The sequence below is a fragment of the Grammomys surdaster genome, unplaced genomic scaffold (genome assembly GCF_004785775.1).
Source record: "Grammomys surdaster isolate TR1022 unplaced genomic scaffold, NIH_TR_1.0 125982, whole genome shotgun sequence".
Classification (NCBI taxonomy): Eukaryota; Metazoa; Chordata; class Mammalia; order Rodentia; family Muridae; genus Grammomys; species Grammomys surdaster.
In genome coordinates, this window is record NW_021620798.1 from 2022916 (window position 1) to 2035954 (window position 13039).

Genomic DNA, 13039 nt, shown 5'->3' on the forward strand with positions numbered 1-13039 from the left:
GAACTTCAAGTCTCTGAAGAAAGAAATTGAAGAAGATCTCAGAAGATGGAAAGATCTCCCATGCTCATGGATTGGCACGATTAATATAATAAAGATGGCCATCTTGCCAAAAGCAATCTACAGATTCAATGCAATCCCCATTAAAATCCCAACTCAATTCTTCACAGAGGTAGAAAAGGAAATTCTCAAATTCATATGGAATAACAAAAAACCCAGGATAGCGAAAAGTATTCTCAACAGTAAAAGAACTTCGGGAGTAATCACCATCCCTGACCTCAAGCTGTACTACAGAGCAATAGTGATAAAAACTACCTGGTATTGGTACAGAGACAGGCAGGAAGATCAATGGAATAGAATTGAAGACCCAGAAATGAACCCACACTCCTATGGTCACTTGATCTTTGACAAAGGAGCTAAAACTGTCCAGTGGAAAAAGGACAGCATTTTCAACAAATGGTGCTGGTTCAACTGGAGTACAACTTTTAGAAAATGAAAATTGATCCATTCTTATCCCCTTGTACAAAGTTCAAATCTAAGTGGATAAAGGACCTCCACATAAAACCAGATATACTGAAACTAATAGAAGAGAAGGTGGGGAAAAGCCTCGAATACCCTAAGACTTTTGATATTTCTGAAACATAAATAATTAGACCTCATTGAATAATTTGTTTTTAGTTTTGTTTTTTTGAGACAATGTTAAACAATATAGGTTAGCCTGAACTTGAATTGATGATCTTCCTCCCTTTACCTTTCCAGTGTTTAGATTATATGTGCTCATGCATGAACCCATTAAGTCATTGATATGAGCCCTTAGGTAGTTTCTCATTGCTTTTAGAGGTAAGCCCAATATTTTAATTGGCTAACATTTTTGTAATCATGCAGAAAACTCAGTTAATTGTAGATATCGAATATGGATAGAGTAAGGGATGGTGGTATCAAAAGTAAGGAGTGAGCTAGAATTTATTTTATTTTTATTATGAGCATTTTCTATAGCACTCATTTTCTTTCTCCTGTAGCTCCTTTTAGATTCCTTTGTTGCAGTGATTACTTATAGTTGCCAATTGCAGATAATGTAGAATCACTTTGGAAGAGAATCCCAATGAGGGATTGATTGTCTAAATCAGATTGCTCTGTGGGTGTGTCTGTGGGGAATTGTCTTAATTTCGTTAATTGATGTAGAAAGTCACAGCTCGAAAGTTGGTGGCACCATTCCTTGGCATGAGGCCATATATTGTATAAGAATAGAGAAAGCTCATTGAATACCAGGCATATATTCATGCTTCCTTTCTATCTTGACTTACTGCTTCAAGTTCTGACAGACTGTCTTTTGCTGAAATGACAGATGGTAATCTAAAACTTTTAACTAAAACAAACCCTTTCTCCCCTAAGCTGCACTGTGTCATGATATTTTAACAAAGCTTCAGAAAGGAAAGTTGGACATGTACTGTTTCTAATTTAATTTATATGGTTTTATTTAAAAAAGCAAAACAAAACAAAGATCTTGGGATGTATATTCTTCTGTTGCTGGAGAAGTGAGCATGCCTTTGATCTCACCTGTTATTTCACTCTTCATTTCATCCTCAACCAAAATCTCCAAGATATTAATGTAAAATTTTAGAAACATATGAACTATAGTTTATGTAACAAATATTCAATACTATTTGGTCTCAAAAGAAGGAACTTAAATTACATGCATGGGCCCAGTATGTCAATTAATCCCTATGATTAGAGAGAGACAAAGAGACATGTAGGGAAGATAAGAAAAGATAGGAAGGTAGAGGCTCAAAACACGGAAAGGGATGCATGTAGTCCCTGAAGCTAGAAGAGACAAAGAACAGATCCTGCCTTCAAATTGTGTTGGAGAACATGAGTCTGCCTGCTCACATCCTGAATTGGGACTTCTGGCTTCTAGAGATGTTAGAGAAGAGAATTCATTTACTTCAAGTCACTCAGCTTGTGTTATTCTGCCATAGCATTCGTGGGAAATAACATATCTTCCTTCCAAGTCACTGACTCCCTTGCTCATCTTTAATTTCCCCTTTGGACCTTTGTATTCTTCTCTCTTCATGGAAAAGTCTCACCAAGTATTCCCATGCTTTCATCATAGCTTTTACTTCGCTGCTTAAAAATTACTCTTTTGCAATTACTTTTCATGACTAATTTAAAGTGAGCTCTTGATACTATCAAACATTCTTGCCTGTTTTTTCTTCATGGTGCTTATAATACATGTAACATGCAATATGTTAACAGGTAAACTCATTTGTTATTTTATGCATCTCTTTAAAGCTCCAGTCAAAGATCAGTTTCACTTTAGCAGAGATTGTAACTTGTCACTATGTTCCTAGTACATAGGGCAAGGATGAGTTTATGTCAGAGTTCAGTCAATCCTTGTTAAAATGAAATATCTGAGATATAAGAAAAATCTGATATATAAGAAAACAGTAATGAATTGCTTTTTTGTTTTGTTTTATGTACCAGTCATGTCCTCAAAATGTCATTGCCTTTAACCATGCGACTGCTCTGACCTGCATCAGATGTAACTGATCTGATTGATCCCTGTGAATCAATTATTTTCAGGTTTTCAACTTGTCAGATTTGAAGAAAGTTTTAGAGATATTTTATGTCCTATAATTGACTGCAGCTAATTTTTGGATTGAATATTTACTCAGCAAGTATTTAAAAATCAACAACGTGTATCTCTTTGAGCTTGGCTCCCCATGGTTCACTGATCTCTGCATTGTGTCTGGCTGTGGTTTTTCTGTAATGGTCTCCATTTGCTGGAAGGAAAAACTTCTTGAATGAGATGTGGTGCCTACATTTTTGAGGGGGGTAAATAATGAGATTTAGAATGTAGGAAGGAATTATTCTACCCTAGCAAAGTGGCAGTAGTAGATTCTTTTCTATGGTTCCTGCCCAATCTAGTCCCTGGGAAATTTGACATTATTTCCTTCCTGTTGAGTGTTCAGTTAGACAGTTGTTGTTTTCTATTTACATGTATATGTCACATCTATACTTTTATGCTTATCTTGCTAAACTAACAATTGTCATGGGTCATAGGCGTTACAACCTTTTAGGACTGTTTCCTTCCTTTGGCAAATTTCACAGTGTTTTTTAGAACCATGGAGGATAAAGCACATGAGAGAGGTTTCAGGTTATATCAAGCTTGAGTCATCTAAGTGGTGTGATGACTTCAGGAATAGTAGCCAACCTTCAATACCAGAGAAGCAACCAAAAGCTGCATTTGTCATCTATATTTGTTTGGTAGTCAGTTGGACTATCCTGACCAACACTTCAAAAGGTTTCTTGTGTCTGGTGTTGGGGCTTTTGTTAGTGTGTGGTTGTTTTGGGGAGCATTGTCAGCCCAAGGGTTTTTATCTTCTCTTAAGAGAGAGAGACAGACAGACAGATACACATACACACATACACACATACACACACATAAACACACAAACACACTAAGTATAAACAAAGAAAAAGAAGCCATCAACTTGAGAGTAGGGACACATGGAAGGTATTTGAGAGCTTAGCCAGGAGAGGCTAGAAGAAAAAAAAAGTGAGGCAGAAATTACTATAATTCTCTTTCAATTAAAAGTATAAAAAATTACAATGAGATTAGTCAGTATTTTTTGTTATCATGCTGAAATACTAAGCATGTCATAACTAGATAAGCCAAAAAGAACTATGACTGTGACCATGAATGTGTATATTCATTTTGAAGGACTTGTACTTTTTTAGGTAGATGGAGCACAAAGAGAAATCCCTCAAGAGTTCCTGTCTTCTCTACCTTCCTGAGTTTGTCTTCTTAGGTGAGTAAAAGAGAAGATAGCAAGGCACAGTCTTGTCAGAGCAACAAGAAAGCTGTGCATGCAAAGGTTCTTTTGAGATGGAAAGGATTCTCTGGTGAACATGATTTAGGAATCTGTGAGAGTTTTCTTATCTAAGAGTAAAGCACAATATGGTCTGTGCTCTTTAGTTCCACTTTCTAGAGGATTTTTTTTCTTATTGCCTGATACAGGACAAGAGAATTAGAGGACATCTGCAAAAACATTCCAAAATTACAAACTGCACTTCAACCCAAGCATCACTGCTGCCAGCTTGAAGAGTTTCTCGGTGATTAGTTACAGTATTTGATATTGCACAATGTCAAACAGAAGGGTCAAAGATAGAGTGCTGACGACTTTGAAATTTGTTTTGTTGAAATAATACTTCTGAGACTGAAAAGCTCAATCTATTTGACAATGAAAAGGGATCAAATTATCAGAATCTTGCAGTCTTCTGTTGCAAAGTCTTCACAAATTGCTGCCCTAAACACTGGAAAGATGTTTAGAATATTTACAGCCAATTACTACAAATATTTATAAATATGTTACGCTGATTTGGGTCTAGGAGATGCTGTAAACAATTGTTTTGGCTATTGAAGTGTTAGTCAATTAATATTTTTGAACTTCATTATAAAAATATTTCAAATTTAAATAGTCACACTTTGAAAATAACAAGGTCCAGTTCACCTAGGTGAACTTCTATACAATTAGAGTAGTCATTTGAAATAGAACTTGTGCGGATTCACATCAAATTTAATAATTTCATTATAGAATATATCTTATATATATATCCATCACCAAAAAAACCTATGAGAGTTAGAACTAGAAAAACTATTACATTTATATCATTTTCATAGCTAGTGTTCATTACTTACTTTAAGTTCTTACTCATCTCTTAAGTTTTAACTTTTGTTGTTCTTTTTTGCGTATGCTATACTCACATGTATATTTGCTTAAATATATACATATATTATTGCCTAGGTTATGTATATAAAGGTCAGTTTTAAAAAGTAAAATTGGTTAATTGAAAAAATTATACACATAGAGAAGAGAACAATAATGTGATTGCATAGGTTGATAGTAAAACAGTTTTATTGTTCTATAAACCAAAATATTTATCCACAGTAAGCATATAGCTAACAATTCTAGCAAATTTACAAAATTGTACAATAAAAAGTAAGCTTCCACTTTAAAGCATTCTCACTTCCAAAACAATCACTCTGCTCATATTGTTTTTTTTTTTTGTAGCAGGGCACTGAGCTGGTATTATCTCTTCTAGTTTTTCTTGCTACACATAGATAGATTAATCTATATCTTTATCTGTTACTGTGCACAAAACTGAGCTACAAATGGATCAAGGTCCTCAGCATAAGAACTGATACCCTGAATCTGGTAGAGGAGAATATATGGATTACATTTGAACTTACTGACATGGGGAAATATTTTTTCCAGTAATTAATACCTTAAATCTAATTAGTACAGGTACCTCATGAACTTAAACAGCTTCTGTACAACAAAGGACTCTACAGTATTATTTGATTGAAGAGACAGCCTATAGAATGGGGGAAACTTTACAAATTACATATCTGACAAGTTAATATCTAGAGTATACAAGGAAATACATCAAAAAACCAAACAACTCAAGAAAAAATGGGACATAGAACTAAACAAAGAGTTCTCAAAAGATGAAATGAATATGGCTAAGACATTTTTTTAAAAAAGTTCAACATCCTTAGCCATTAAGGAAATGCAAAGTAAAACTTTCAGATTTCCTTACTTCAGTCAGAATGACTAAGATGCAAAGAACAGATGGTGACAGATGATACTTATATGGATTTGGGGAAAGGAAATACTTGTTGACTACTGGTTGCTGTATAAATTGGTATGTTCACTACAGAATTAGTGTAAAGTTCCTCAAAACACTGGAAATTAATCTACTGCATGTTTTCCCTGTACCAACCACTCTTGGACATATATCAAAAGGACTCTATATCCTACTAAAGAGACACCATCTCACTCATGTTCATTGCTTCTGTATTCACAATAGAGAGAAAATGGAAACACCTAGATGTCCATCAAACAATGAATGGGTGATGAAATTGTGATACATTTACATAATAGAATATTCACTCATTGAAAACTCAAGTTGAATCTCTCAGGTAAATGTATGGATTTGAGAACAATCATTCTGAATGAGGTAACACAGATACCCCCATTTCCAAAAGACAAGTGTTGCTTGCTTTCACTTGTTGCAGATACTAGCTTTGCATCTTCAGATATGTATGTCTCTTTTGAAATACCCATAGAAATCAGGAAACTAGTAAGGGTGAATGGTGGGCATAGGAGGCTTTTAAAAGGACCAGTGAGATGATGCGGTCATATAAAGGGAGAAAGGGGAAATAATGGAACAGGTAGGATTGAATGGAGTAAGGGGGGGGGTTAGACGAGTATATACAGGGGATAACAACAAAAGATCTATGTAAAAAGTCAGATGGAAACCTATTTCTGTAGAAGCTTCCATATATTAGAGCTGTTGGCCTGTGAGGACCCACAGACCTACAATATTAAATGCTATTTTGATTGCTCTTGGTTATCCTCCAGAGCTTGACAGTAAGACCTTATTTCTGAAGATACCACATATTTGAGTCACAGAACACAAAGAATTCAAGCTGGCACACACCTCATAGCTTCATTCTTGCTGGATAAATTCTATATCGCTGAAAGGTGCTATGTACACTAAAAGAATTGAAAAATAATCAGTAAGTAACTCAGTTGTTCAATAGTGGCATGTATGTTATGAATATAGTAAACCATTTTTCTTTTAAATTTAAGTCCCGTTCCATAAGATGGAACACATACTAGCACCATAATTGAGGACAACAACTTTTGATTAGGTAGCTCATAGTCCCTAAAGGAGTATTGACTAACTATTATTCTGTGAAAGCCACAATATTAACATAATAACATCACTATTCTAATAGATTTATGTATATTTCAACCCTCATCATCCTCATCAGAGTAGCTTCTTTCTGAAGTAGATGACGATAACATGAAGAACTAAAATCAGTTCAGGTATACAGAGTAATAGATTGCAGGATGCTCAGTCCCAAACGTGATATCTAGTTCATACATCTCCACCTAAGGCTCAGGGATTATTGCAATAGAAGGAATGAAAATGAGTTTTAGAGATTGCAGAGATGGATGAGTACAAAGAAACAGTGCTTTCTGGGCACACCAATGTGGTTTCACATAGAAACCCAGTCACTGAATGCAAGCTTGAGCCCAACAGAATTTAACCATGGGAAGAAGTTGGGCATGATATCCCACACTTAATGTGAAGACTATTGGCAGTTGTTAGCTTCTATAAAAGGGATTGCCAGCTTTGTTTAAGGGTATGGCTTAATGAATGACCTTATACCAAAGAGTATAAAGATAACACAAATCAGAATGGATGAGTTAAAAACAAAACACAAAACTCCAAACACAAAACCAAACCAAAGCCCTACAAAGTTCAGTGTGCAGGGAAAGGGGCATGAATCTGGATGGTTTTAGAAGTGACAGTGGTGAATATGCTCAACTTGTATGAACTTCTTTAATAACTAACAAAAAATATCTTGAAAGAAAATGGATACATATATTATGAAGGTTATATTTCCTGCCTATTTCAGTTTATATAATTTGCAACTCATTGTCATTATTTAGTCTCTTTAATTATTTCCTGTGTTCAAACATATACAGTTTCTTTACCAGATAGAAGAAGGACATTGACTTTCCTTCCAGTTTTTGGTTGTTAGAAATAAAGCATTAAAAATTGTACATTGGGCCTTTAAGTGAATATAGTTTTCATTTTTTGTTAGTAACTACTTTGAAGTAGGATTCTTAAGTGACTTTGAAGTGGTATTCTAAGTTGTATGGTAAGTGCCGAAAACTTTAAGGAATGGAAACACTGTTTTCCAAGTGTCTGCTGCCATTTTCCAACCCAGCATCAGTGTGTAGAGTGCCAGTATTGTGTGCCCTTGCTGGCACTTGACATTTTTGTATTCTCTTTAGTACTGTCTTATTTATCTGTAAGAGATACATTGCTATCTCCAAGTTTTACTTTTCTTTTTCTAGCACTCTATGATATTATGCATCTTCACCTGTGTTTCTGTTGGTGTATATTTTCTTTGTAAGTGTTGGTTCAAATTTTCCATGTTAAGCTCTTTTTTCTCATTATTGAATTTTTAAAGTTTTTCATGCATTTTGAATAGCCTGCCAGCATAATATATGTAATTTTAAAATCTGAGTCTCACAATATACTTTACAGCCCATCATATAATTATATTTTAATTATGTTTTCAATAATACAATCCTTAAACTTGAAGTCAAATATATCAGTTTTTTTCAAGAATCGTGTTTTGGTGTGTTTTTTAAACAACAAATATTGAACCTGAGATCACAAGATGCTCTACAGTGTTTATTTAAAGAATTTATACTTTTAACTTTTGTAGTTAGGTATATGAATAGTTTTTTATTAATAATTCCATTTGTTTACATCTCAAATGATATCCCACTTCCTAGTTATCCCTCCACAAGCCCTGCATCCCACAACCTCCCTCTCCTCCTTCCCCTTTGCCTCTATGAGGTTGCTCCCCAACCCACCAACCCTCTCCCACCCTACCCCTTCAGCATCCCCAATATGCTGGGGCAACAAACCTTCACAGGACCAAATATGAATAGTTTTGTGTTAATTTTATGTATAAACTAGAATTGCTGACATTCATATTTTCCACATTTATAGCCAATAGTTCCTCAAACACTTTCTAAAAGGGTTATGCTTTCTTCACTGTATTGCTTTTGAAAATTTGATGAACAATTGTTTGATATATTTGTTTAATTTAATTTGTTCTTTATTAAAATATAATTCCATAATCTCCACCCCCATTAGCTTTTTTACAACCTCTCTCATGTTCTCTTCCCACCCCATCTCACATTTATGGTTTTAAAAAAATTATTGTTAAACACACACAACACACAGCATGGCATACCAACTGCTGGTACCATTTTTTCAGCTCTTGTATAACTAGCTATATTGTTAGGATGTCATAAGTGTATCTCCCTATCATATCTAGAAGACATATTCCCACTGTAGACTTCTTGATCCTCTGACTCTTATAATCTTTCTTTCCTCTTCCCCTTATGTTCCAGGCCTTAAATATAGAGGTTTTTATTATAGTTTTATCAACTGGGACTAAATACCCCATGGTCACTTATATTCTGCATTTTGCTAAGTGTAGCTTCATGTAATGGCCTCAATCTGTTGTAAAAAGAAGTTTCTTTGAGGAAAGATTTGAACTTTGCTATTCTATGAATTTAAGGATAAGTATTTACAATGCAGTTATAAGTTCTAGTGGTTTAGGAAAGTAGTGCTATTTTGCTTTCCTTTAGGATCCATGGCCTAACTAGCCATACATAGTTGGCTATGTTTATAGTACCAGGAAAAGTACTTGCCTTTAGTTCAATTAACTGTTAGTTATCATGGAACTTAGAGCCACCATTTTACCATAGGGTGTATTTCCTCTGGCTACTCATTGTAGTGGTTCTTAAGACTGTATAACTGGGCAGGATTATGGGTTGGCCTCTTTCCTTGGCTGATTGCAGTCTTTTGGTACTAGGAAACCTAATAATCAGGTATGAGGCTTTCAGGTCTGATCTACCTTAATTCCCCCAGGTCCAAAACATATGCTGTCTTATTTTCAAGTTCTAGGAAGTAACCAAGGACCATAGTAATAGCTTATATTGTTTTGCGGAGTTTATCAGACTCCCCTTACCAACAACTTGAAAGAAGATTTCACATATCTTGCAAATGTCTTTTGTTTGATAGTTGATGGCTGTTTAGTGGGAACATCATCATCCCATGTGACACACATACACGCACGCACGCATGCACACACACAGCGAGAGAGAGAGAGAGAGAGAGAGAGAGAGAGAGAGAGAGGGAGAGAGAGAGAGAGAGGGAGAGATAGAGAGAGAGAACGAGAGAGAGAAAGAGAGGCTCACACACATGGAACAAAACCAAAGACCTCAAAAGAATGCTCTTAGCTATGTTCATCTGATATTTGAAAAGATACCAGTAACATAAACTTGGGAGAAGACAGCACTTAAACAAATGATGCTGGAGAAACTGGTTGTCATCACACAGAAGAAGTAAATTAGACCTATGTCTGTCACCATGCACCAAAGTAAACACCACATAGACCAAATACCTTAATATAAACCCTAAAATGATGAAACTACTGAAGGAAAAATAGACAATACTATACATGACATAGGTCTAGGAAAGAATTTTGTCAACAGGATTCTGTTTGCCTAAGAATTAAGGCCAAGAATTTAACAAGGGAATCTCATAAAACTAAAATCTTCTGTAAACCTAAGGAAACAATCAATTGACTTTCATAAAACATGGTGTCAAAGAACACAGCTACTTTTTTGTAGTAATTTAGTCCTAAATAAATAGAAGAATTACTTGCATGTTGGTCAACTATAGCTTTTGGAGTATTCAGTGACATTCCTGTTTAACATTCTTGTTCATAAATGAATTTGGCTTTGATTCTTGTCTGTGTCAAAGACTGAATATTAATGTTCTTCAATTATGTATTTAGAGAATAATTTATTCATATAAAATCCAAACCCAAATATGAAATTCAGCACAATCATTAGGGATAAGAACCAAAAAAAAAACCTTAAGCTTCATGTATTTAGCATCTGATATAATGTTGCATACTTATAAGGTGTACTAGGTTGACTTTGAATATCCAGTAGGTGGGTGCAATATATCATTCTGTAGTTAGACATATCAGACTTATGGAAGTAATTTTAAAATAGTTTGAAGAATGAGAAATTTAAAAATAAACATTTTTGAAGCTGGCTGGAAGGCAGCCACCAAATTGTTAAAGAATAGACAATATCAAGTTTGAAGATAGACAATAGGTATCTAGAGGTCATCTGACTGGTAGATGAAAGACAACAGAGGTAAAGTGGAGGAGAACTTTGGGATAATTGGTGTTTAGAAAGTAGATACATGATAGGTATAGAAAAGATCATGGAGAATAGACACAGGGTATGTAGAGAACAGATAAGAGATAGATAGAAGATGGACATAGAATGGTTAGAGGATATATAGAGGATAGTTTGAAAATAATAAATGGGATATAGACAATTATAGCTAGAGGATAGATGAAAGATAGATTGCTAAAGGATCACTTAAAGACATAGGATACCTAGATGGAAGATAAACACAATTGACCTACAAGATACATAATAGATGTATGATGTATAGGATGGTTAGAAGATAGATTGTTGATAGATAGAAGATACACAGCATAGCTAGAAGACAGATGAAAGAGAGATGATAAACACAGGAGAGTTAGAAATTGATGATACATCAAAGATAGATACAGTATAGGTATAAAATAGAAGATTGATTGATAGAAGATAGTTACCAGATATACAGAAGAAATGTGATAGATAGATAGATAGATAGATAGATAGATAGATAGATAGATAAATGAGAAATAGACAAAGGACAGCTAGATGTCTGTAACCTGTCTATTATCCATTCTAAAACCTCTCACTATCCTATAACCTATCTTCCATCTATCATTTATTATTAAGTTAATCTGTTTTATTTATTTTATTTTATTTTTTTAGGTACGAGGCTGATGCCAGATAAGTTTTTATTATATTTAAAAACAGTGGAACTGGAAATAAGGGTAAGTCATTGAAGGTGGATGAGAGTTGAAGGGCCTCCCATTCCTCAGTGGCAGGATTTGGACCCATGGCCTAAACCAGGTCTAATCCAGCCAAGATGCTGGAAAGCAGAGAACACAGTTGTGCCCATCAAGGCAAAGAGGGCAAGAGAACTCAACGCCTCCTCGATACCGCTTGCTAGGGTCTCCTGTGTAGTAGCCATATGCGTAAAGAACTCACCCAATAATCCAGGCCAGGCCCAAGCCAGAAGCTATGCGCGGGTGGTAAACACCTCCCACGGTTAGGAAAAACAGGAAGGGAGGGTACACCTCCAACGTGTTCTGGTTGGCTCGCTGAATGCAGTTGAACATATGTCCATTCTCAGGATCTGTGCTGTACATGACAGGGTACTCTACCTTGTACTTCTTGCGGGCTTTACCCACGTTGATGGCTAGGTGGAGCACCATCACAAAGCTGGCAGCACCAGTGAGAAGCACATATCCATATTCCTTAGAGAGGACAGCCATCTTGGCTCTGGGTCACCTTGCTGCGACTACTGCAGACCTGAGCAGAGCAGCGCAGCACTGCCTGGGTGCGGCTCTAAGTTAATCTGTTTTAATTCTCCTATTTTTCATATATCCTCTAGGTACCTTGTGGGTATTTCCCACATATTATTTATCCTCAAGTGCCCCTTGTGCCTATTTTCCTGCTATTATATTTCACCCATGGATTGTCTATCTTCTAGCTATAGAGTATTTACCTTCCATTTATTTTTCATCTGTCCTCCAGCTATAATATGCTTCTTCCATCCATCTGCCATGTATCCTCTAATCATCCTGTGTCGATCTTCAATCTGACTATAATCTATACTCTAAAAATCTTAGGTCTATTGTCAATCTATTTATTCTCTAGCTATTTGGTTTCTGTTTGTATGTAGCTATCATATATTGTGTATATCTTCTATATCTGTTATCCATCTATCATACATTCTTTTGCATATCCTATATCTATCTTTCTTTTATATATAATCTATCCTTTAGTCTATCCAGTGTCTACTTTCTATCTACCTGCCAATTATCTTACATCCTTTATCTTTAGGTATCTTATATCCTTTTGTATAAGTAACCTTTAACAATCCACTGTCTTTCTTCCTCCTAACTAGGATCTATCTATAAGATATTCTGTAACTATCTTCCATCTATCATTTACTTCCTAAATATGCTATGTATATATTCTATGTGTCTACTATGTACTGTCTAGATAACCTTGTCTATCTTCTATCTGTCTGTCTGTCTATCTATCTATCTATCTATCTATCTATCTATCTATCTATCTATTATCTATCACCTATCTTCTCTCTACCCTCTATCTATGTTGCATCTATCATCTGTACTCTATCTCATGTCTATCTTCTATGACTTATTCTATAGCTACCCTATGACTCTCTTCTATTCACCTCATATCCTTTAGTTATCCTGAATGAAATATCT

At 35.2% G+C, this 13039-nt stretch overlaps 1 pseudogene; it reads right to left on the minus strand.

Moving 5' to 3' along the window:
* Positions 1-11616: 11616 nt before the first annotated feature.
* Positions 11617-12090, minus strand: LOC114609765 (annotated as a pseudogene).
* Between the last annotated feature and the right edge of the window lie 949 nt (positions 12091-13039).